Source organism: Triticum aestivum, chromosome 5B, assembly GCF_018294505.1.
Source record: "Triticum aestivum cultivar Chinese Spring chromosome 5B, IWGSC CS RefSeq v2.1, whole genome shotgun sequence".
NCBI classification, from domain to species: domain Eukaryota; kingdom Viridiplantae; phylum Streptophyta; class Magnoliopsida; order Poales; family Poaceae; genus Triticum; species Triticum aestivum.
Genome location: NC_057807.1, coordinates 339,539,969 through 339,549,490, shown reverse-complemented (window position 1 = coordinate 339,549,490; position 9,522 = coordinate 339,539,969).

Below are 9,522 nucleotides of genomic sequence, written 5' to 3'. Positions count from 1 at the left end.
CTAGCCCTCCACGGGGTCCTGTTCATCCACCCCCAACCAGCTCGATGAGGTTCCTGTTCATCCAGAGGCAACACCATGGGGTCCTGTTCATCCACCCCCACTGGGAACTGTTCATCCAATCCCCCCAACAATGCTCACTGTTCATCAAGGTAAGGAGGCAGCAGGGTTCGATCGACTTCAGTTAGCAGCAGTAGCAAAGGAATCACTCGGGTTCAGTTAACAGCAAGGGATCGATCGCTCGTGTGCAGTAACGTAGCTAGTGGAATCACTTGGGTTCAGTTAGAGCCCAATGCCTCACACACACACACATATGTGTACGAGAGAAACGTGCATCGCTCAGCCCCCGACCACCCACCGTAACTGGGAACTCCCCAAAATTTTCCTCGCCCTTGCTTCTACCATGGTTTTTTCCGTCATGGACGGCCCAAAGAATGTCATGTAGCTGCGTCTCCGGCCCGCCCAGGATGAAATGCCCATTTTTGTCATGATTTTTTGTCATAGAAGTAGGAGCGTACCACATCTATGATGATACCGGGTTTTGTCACAATTATCGTCGTAGAAGTGTCATAATTATGATAGAAAAAAATTCGTTTGGCCCAAAATGTCACGGATGTGTCTTTTTTTGTAGTGTGAGAGATCTTTCAAGGTCTCTGCGAGGCGGCGAGCCATCTTTTTTTCGCGGCCTTGGTCATTGCTGCCTTGTTACGAGTAGTACTCGACCTAGAGCTCTGCACACCGGCCATGGCAAGGACGGACGAACAAGAAAGACTTATGAGAAGGAAGGTAGAGTAATTTTTGGCTAGGTAGTTCCCCTTTTTATAACCTAGTACTAGCACTAGTACTAAAACCTGCATAGTGGGAACATGTTCAGGTTTGATACGTACTAGGTGTGAGCAGGTTTGTACTACATTGGAATGTGATGGGAACAAGCTAAAGATTAATTGATGGTTTTGGTTCTCGAGGCCTGAAATGGCTCCCGATGAGTTTAGTGGAACATAAATTTCAAGTACTACTGCTCAAATGCGGTCGCACAAGTCAGTGATGTAACTGGTCGTACATGCCAGACTAAATCGATGCGTGTCCCTTCGGTGAGACGCGGGTCCGACCAACCGTCTGTTGGTATGACCGACCGTAAGTATTACGCGATGGAGACTTCTGGTTGTGGCTTCAGGTGATTGTCATGACCAAGCATTCAAAAACTAGTGATAAATCAATTACCATATTTTTCCAAATGACCAAGTATTTTCATATGAATGCAATACATATAGATGGAGTGATTGTCAAGGTTGCAAACCAACATGGTGTTGCAAGTTTCACTACAGCAGCAACCGAGTAGGTCACTGCATGGCTGGTGGGGAAGGAGGGCAGCTCACCTCGCCTATACCCTATGATGCATGCCCAGCGGCGCCGCCGCAGCTGGTCCCGGGATTTGGCTTCTCCTACCGCCCATTTGAACAGTTGCACCGGCTACTCATGTTATCCTGCACGCATGCGCATTCTTTCATCCCCAGTCGACTCCGTGAATATGATCTCTACCATTAGCCCCAGCTCGAAATCAACGCGACGCTGCCAGATGCTGACATCCCTCGGCATCTCTCCCCTGAGATCGACTTGCGCCTCCGCCTTGTGCTTCGCCAGCCACAGCTCCTTCGAACTTGTCTCCAATCGATGCGACACTTCCTTGATCTGATTTTCCCTTGCTGCCCACCACCTGAAACACAGACCCGGCATGTCCTCCGGCGCCACCGATCTGTGATTCCAGAGGAATGGATCCCCACTGAAACACATGTGGGTTTCACTCAAAGGCGGCAGTGCCGCGGGCCCCAGCGAGAGGGCAGCCCGCGAGATCCTGGGATCTAAGGGATTATCCATGGTGGTATTCGATGGGCGAGGCGGGGAGGCGAGCGTAGGCGCTGGGAGAGCCCTACGAGGCTAAGATAAAGACAGTAAAACTCCACTCCGTCCATAATTAAATACAAAGGCCATCAACAGTAGCCCAGGCAAAACTTGATCATCCCGCCTGCGTCCTGGTTTTTTGGCCCCCTTTTTATTTTCTGCCAATTTTTGATCAAAAATTTAACTAACAAAATTCAAGCACTACAGCCAAAGTTTCTGCTTTTGCACTGCACAAACCAAACAAGCAATCTAATCATCCTTGTCGGATTTTGGGTTCCGGCAGACCCTTAAGGTTCGAACTCTAGGGTACCCGCAGAGATCGCACCTCCTACCTACTCGCATCTCGCCGCCTTGTAAAGGGTCTGATCTACACGAAGAACAACACAAGGGACACGAGGTTTATACTAGTTCGGGCCAGCATTGTGGTGTAATACCCTACTCTAGTTTGTGGTGTGGTGGATTGCCTCAGGGGCTGATGATGAACAATACAAAGGAAGAACTGCCTCGCGAGGGGAGGAGTTCTTGTGGAGGTGATGCCTCTTGGGAAGGACTGAATCCGGGATCCGCTCTACTGTGGTGGCTAGCCCTATTTATAGAGCGAGGCCCTGGTCCTGTTCCCAAATATTGAGCGGGAAGGGCGCCAACAATTGGCCATTTTGAAGGGGAACATCTAGTACACTTGGCATGACTAAAGTTGGTCCTCGCCTGCCAAAGGCTTTGATGATGACGCTAGCTTGGGCTCCACGATGACCTCCATCCTATCGTTCTGCTGGTCTTGGTCTTGTTGCACCGAAATGGTTTCCTTTGCTCGATACCCTTGCCTGCGCTTGCCCCCTTTGCACCAAAGAGGAAACAAGGACTCTGCGCAGGCTAGCGCCCGCCTGGTGCCCGCCTGGCTTCGGTCGTCATGGCTTGCATCACGGGCACCTTGTGAGGTACCCCGCCTTGATCTCTCCGCCTCCTCGCGAGCTAGCCTGACAAGGCCGTGCCTGAGGAGGCTTCCTATCGTCCGCCCCGCGAGGCTTGGCCCCTCGCGAGGGTCTTGAGCATGTGTTGACGAAGATGGGCCGTACTGGGCCACTCCTTGAGCCACGCCGCAGGCCGCAGGCAGGCAAGTCTGGGTACCCCCGTTCCCAGAATGCCGACAGTAGCCCCTGGGCCCAAGGCGCGCCCGGACTTGGCTTAGTAGAGAAGCGAAGGGGCAAGTGTGAAGCGCCGTGGGCCCCAACAGCCTGCGGCCTTGGGTGCTGCGTGGCGGTTGATTGGACGTGGGCGTCCCTGTTTCCCCACGACTCCTCGGCAACTGCGCGACTTGACAAGTCCCTGCATGCAAAACGGGTCATGATTACCTGTGATCGTTGAGGCCGGCGGTTCGAGGCGCCCTTCCAGTCCATCCCTTCCTACTACTCCCCTTCTTCTTACCGGCCGCTCATCATCCCCATGGCTCCGCCGAAGAGGTTCTCGGCCGTGGAGAAAGGAAAGGCTCGCCAGGAAAGGCCTGACTCCCCTCCGACCAAGCGTGGCCGGGGGCGCCCTCGCAAGCACCCTACGGCCCCCGCTGCGGCTTCCCGTGGTCGTGGAAGCAGTCCTCTATGCGACGGTGGGCGCCAGGCTACCGACGAGAGGTACGCCGCGGCTGTGTGACCACCTAGGCCGCGTTCCCGCTCGGCGGAGGTGTGATACGTCTCCAACGTATCTATAATTTTTAATTTCTCCATGCTACTTTATCTACTGTTTTGGACTATATTGGGCTTTATTTTCCACTTTTATATTATTTTTGGTACTAACCTATTAACCGGAGGCCCAGCCCAGAATTGCTGTATTTTGCCTATTTCAGTATTTCCAAGAAACAGAATATCAAACGGAGTCCAAACGGAATAAAACCTTCGGGACCGTGATTTTCTCACCGAACATGATCCAGGAGACTTGGACCCTGCTCCAAGGAACAGCCGTGGAGGTCACGAGGGTGCCCCCCTGGGCACGCCCCCTGCCTCGTGGGCCCCCTGTTGCTCCACTGACGTACTCCTTCCTCCTATATATACCTACGTACCCCCGTCAGATCAAATACGGAGCCAAAAACCTAATTCCACTGCCGCAACTTTCTGTATCCACGAGATCCCATCTTGGGGCCTGTTCTGGAGCTCCGCCAGAGAGGGCATCTACCATGGAGGGCTTCTACATCAACACCATAGCCTCTCCGATGAAGTGTGAGTAGTTTACTTCAGACCTTCGGGTCCATAGCTAGTAGCTAGATGCTTCTTCTCTCTTTTTGGATCTCAATACAATGTTCTCCCCCTCTCTTGTGGAGATCTATTCGATGTAATCTTCTTTTTGCGGTGTGTTTGTTGAGACCGATGAATTGTGGGTTTATGATCTAGCTTATCTATGAACAATATTTGATTCTTCTCTGAATTCTTTTATGTATGATTGAGTTATCTTTGCAAGTCTCTTCGAATTATCCGTTTGGTTTGGCCAACTAGATTGGTAGTTATTGCAATGGGAGAAGTGTTTAGCTTTGGGTTCAATCTTGCGGTGTCCTTACCTAGTGACAGAAAGGGTTGCAAGGCACGTATTGTATTGTTTCCATCGAGGATAACAAGATGGGGTTTTTATCATATTGCATGAATTTATCCCTCTACATCATGTCATCTTGCTTAAGGCGTTACTCTATTTTTAACTTAATACTCTAGATGCATGCTAGATAGCGGTCGATGAGTGGAGTAATAGTAGTAGATGCAGAATCGTTTCGATCTACTTGTCTTGGACGTGATGCCTATATACATGATCATATCTAGATAACTTCATAATTATTTGGTTTTCTATCAATTGCTCAACAGTAATTTGTTCACCCACCGTAGAATACTTATGCTCTTGAGAGAAGCCACTAGTGAAACCTATGGCCCCCGGGTCTATTCTCATCATATCAATCTCCATTACTTTATTACTTGCTTTGTTTTTACTTTGCCTTTTACTTTTTACTTTGTATCTCTATATCAAAAATACCAAATATTATTTATCATCTTTATCAGATCTCACCCTCGTAAGTGACCGTGAAGGGATTGACAACTCCTAATCGCGTTGGTTGTGAGTAGCTATCCTTTTGTGTAGGTACGAGGGACTCGTGCGTGATCTCCTACTGGATTGATACCTTGGTTCTCAAAAACTGAGGGAAATACTTACGCTACTTTACTGCATCATCATTTCCTCTTCGGGGAAATCCAACGCAGTGCTCAAGAGGTAGAAAGAAGAATTTCTGGTGCTGTTGCCGAGGAGTTTGTGCAAAAGTCAACCATACCAAGTACCCGTCACAATCCCTATCTCTCGCATTACATTATTTGCCTCTCGTTTTCCTCTCCCCCACTTCACCCTTGCCGTTTTATTCGCCCTCTCTCTTTTGTTCGCCTTCTTCCCGTATGTATCTTTGTTTGTGTTTCCTTGTGCCTTCTATATGATTGCATCTTTGCTTGCTAAAAATCTATTGATATGGATCCACTTAAAGTGTTCTACTTGGATCATCTTTGATCCTTATGCGCTCGTGCTGAAACCCCAACTAGCCTAGTGGATGGGAAATCTTTAGATGGGCATGCTCATTTTGTGCGTCATCGCTTATCTGAAAAAGGGAGACTCTTACGGTATCATATAAATAGTTTGCTATGCTATGCTTGGAATCTTTGTGAAATGTGTGATTTTACTTGTTGCTCTAAGAACCCTAAAAACACCTTCCCTACCTATGTGAGTTCAATGATAATGAAATCTTATCTTCTTATGCAAAGGGTGTTTATAGTTACTATGATATCGAACAAATTGAAGAATTTGTTGTTTTTAAGGGTGCTCATGAAGTTGCTTCTTTGATTGAAAAGTATGATTTTACTCTCAACAAATCTGAAAATTCCGTCATACTTAAATATTGCAATGAAAACCTTGCTCATAATGTCTATGTCCAAGAATTTATTGAAAGAATGACCGTTGCTTTGGAAGAAAATAATGATATGCATGAATCTATAGATAATGATGATTCCGATGATTTGATTGAAATATCCCTTGATGAACATGATGCTTGCTATTCTTGTGGCCATGAAGCCAATATTTATGAAGACGAATTTGCTATAGTTCCTTATGTTAAAAATGAGATCGTTGCTATTGCACCCATGCTTGATAGCTCCCTCAACGAAAAGCATGATTTAAATGATTTTACTATAAATTCTCTTGATGTCAATTGTGCTAATAATATGCAAAACCCTAAGCTTGGGGATGCTAGTTTTGCTATGTCTACTACTTGTTGCAATGATCATGATTGGGGTGATTCTTCTTATGATCTTGAAAATTTATTTAATCCCCATGATGAATATGAGATTGATAATATTGTTTGCAATAATATTGAAAGTGGGTTTGGAAGAGCGTCAACTCTAGATCCCACATATTTGGAGAATATTCAATCTTATGAAATTTTTAATAAAAGTGGGTTTGGAGAGGTCATGACTTTAGTTAATGTTAATGCCACTATTTCGGAAGAGTGTCAACTTTGCATGCATGTGGATCGTGTTGAAAATATTTTATGTGATAGCTATTTTGTTGAATTTGCTTATGATCCCACATTTAATTATTATGAGAGAGGAAAATATGGTCGTAGAAATTTTCATGATAATAAATTACCTCTCATTATGTTGAGATTGCTATTGTTTCTTTCCGCCTCCTTGCATATGCTAGTTTTGCTTGCCTTGATAATTCGTTTTCCTATAAGATGCCTATACATAGGAAGTATGTTATACTTAGATGTGTTTATCACGTGTTTTATGATGCTCTCTTTGTGCTTCAATTCTTGTCTTTCTTGTGAGCATCATTGAAATATTTATGCCTAGCTAGGGGCGTTAAACGATAGCGCTTGTTGGGAGGCAACCCAATTTTATTTTGTGTTTTTTGTTTTTGCTTCTGTTTAGGAATAAATAATCCATCTACTTTCTTTTTATATGTGGTTTTATGTTTTAATTAGTGTTTGTGCCAAGTAGAACCTATAGGATAAGCTATGATGATAGTTGATTTGATTCTGCTGAAAAACAGAAACTTTGTGCTCACGAGAAAAAATTCAATAAATCACAGAAACGTGCTTTTGCATTGATTCTTTTTGCTTATGATCAATAAACAAATTTTCCAGTACGTCCTATTTTGGTAGAATTTGTAGAGTTCCAGAAGTTCGCGTTAGTTACAGATTGCTACAGACTGTTCTGTTTTTGACAGATTCTGTTTTTCGTGTGTTGTTTGCTTATTTCAATGCATCTATGGCTAATAAATTAGTTTATAAACCATAAGGAAGTTGGAATACAGTAGGTTTAACACCAATATAAATAAATAATGAGTTCATTACAGTACCTTAAAGTAGTCTTTTGTTTTCTTTCACTAACGGAGCTCACGAGATTTCTATTGAGTTTTGTGTTGTGAAGTTTTCAAGTTTTGGGTGAATTCTTTTGATGGATTATGGAACAAAGAGTGGCAAGAGCCTAAGCTTGGGGATGCCCATGGCACCCCCAAGATAATCCAAGGACACCAAAAAGTCAAAGCTTGGGGATGCCCCGGAAGGCATCCCCTCTTTCGTCTACTTCCATCGGTAATTTACTTGGAGCTATATTTTTATTCACCACATGTTATGTGTTTTGCTTGGAGCGTCTTGTATTATTTGCGTCTTTGCTTGTTAGTTTACCACAATCATCCTTGCTGTACACACCTTTTGAGAGAGCCATACATGATTTAGAATTTGCTAGAATACTCTATGTGCTTCACTTATATCTTTTGAGCTTGATAGTTTTGCTCATAGTGCTTCACTTAAACCTTTTTGAGCGTAATAATTTTTGCTCTAGTGCTTCACTTAGATCTTTTAGAGCACGGTGGTGGATTTGTTTTAAAGAAACTATTGATCTCTCATGCTTCACTTAGATTATTTTGAGAGTTGTTAATAGCATGGTAATTTGCTTAAGATAATATACTTGGTATTCAAGATTTGTGAAACTTTCTTTTGAGTGCGTTGAATACTAAGATAAGTTTGATGCTTGATAATTGTTTTGAGATATGGGAGTGATAATATCAAAGCAATGCTAGTTGGGGTGATTATGAATTTAAAGAATGCTTGTGTTGAAGTTTGTGATTCCCGTAGCATGCACGTATGGTGAACCGCTTTGTGATAAAGTCAGAGCACAATTTTATTTATTGATTGTCTTCCTTATGAGTGGAAGTCGGGGACGAGCGATGGTCTTTTCCTACCAATCTATCCCCCTAGGAGCATGCGTGTAGTGCTTTGGATTTTGACGACTTCTAAATTTTTGCAATAAGTGCATGAGTTCTTTTGATTAATGTTCATTCCATGGATTATACGCACTCTCACCCTTCCACCATTGCTAGCCTCTCTAATACCGCGCACTTTTCGCCGGTATCATACACCCACCATATACCTTCCTCAAAACAGCCACCATACCTACCTATCATGGCATTTTCATAGCCATTCCGAGATATATTGTCATGCAACTCTCCACCGTTCCGTTTATATGGCATATTACTTTTGTCATATTGCTTTTTGCATGAACATGTAGTTGACATTGTATTTGTGGCAAGGCCACCTTCATAATTTTCATACATGTCGCTATGATTCGTTGCATATCCCGTACACCGCCGGAAGCATTCATATAGAGTCATATATTGTTCTAAGTATCGAGTTGTAATTGTTGAGTTGTAAGTAAAATAAAAGTGTGATGATCATCATTATTAGAGCATTGTCCCAGTGAGGAAAGGATGATGGAGACTATGATTCCCCCATAAGTCGGGATGAGACTCCGGACGAGTGGCCATAAAAAAAAGAGAAAAGGCCCAAATAAAAAAAATATGAGAGAAAAAGAGAGAAAGGACAATGCTACTATCCTTTTTCCACACTTGTGCTTCAAAGTAGCACCATGATCTTCATGATAGAGAGTCTCATATGTTGTCACTTTCATATACTAGTGGGAATTTTTCATTATAGAACTTGGCTTGTATATTCCAATGATGGGCTTCCTCAAAAGTGCCCTAGGTCTTCGTGAGCAAGCAAGTTGGATGCACACCCACTTAGTTTCTTTCGTTGAGCTTTCACATATTTATAGCTCTAGTGCGTCCGTTGCATGGCAACCCCTACTCACTCACATTGATATCTATTGATGGGCATCTCCATAGCCCGTTGATACGCCTAGTTGATGTGAGACTATCTTCTCCTTTTTGTCTTCTCCATAACCACCATTCTATTCCACCTATAGTGCTATGTCCATGGCTCACGCTCACGTATTGCATGGAAGTTGAAAAAGTTTGAGATTACTAAAGTATGAAACAATTGCTTGGCTCGTCATCGGGGTTGTGCATGATTAAATACTTTGTGTGATGAAGTTAGAGCTTAGCTAGACTATATGATTTTGTAGGGATAACTTTCTTTAACCATGCTATTTTGAGAAGACATGATTGCTTTAATTTGTATGCTTGAAGTATTATTACCTTTATGTTAATATGAACTTTTGTCTTGAATCTTTCGGATCTGAATATTCATCCCACAATTAAGAAGATTCACATTGAAATTATGCCAAAGTATCACTCTGCATCAAAAATTCTTTTTTATCA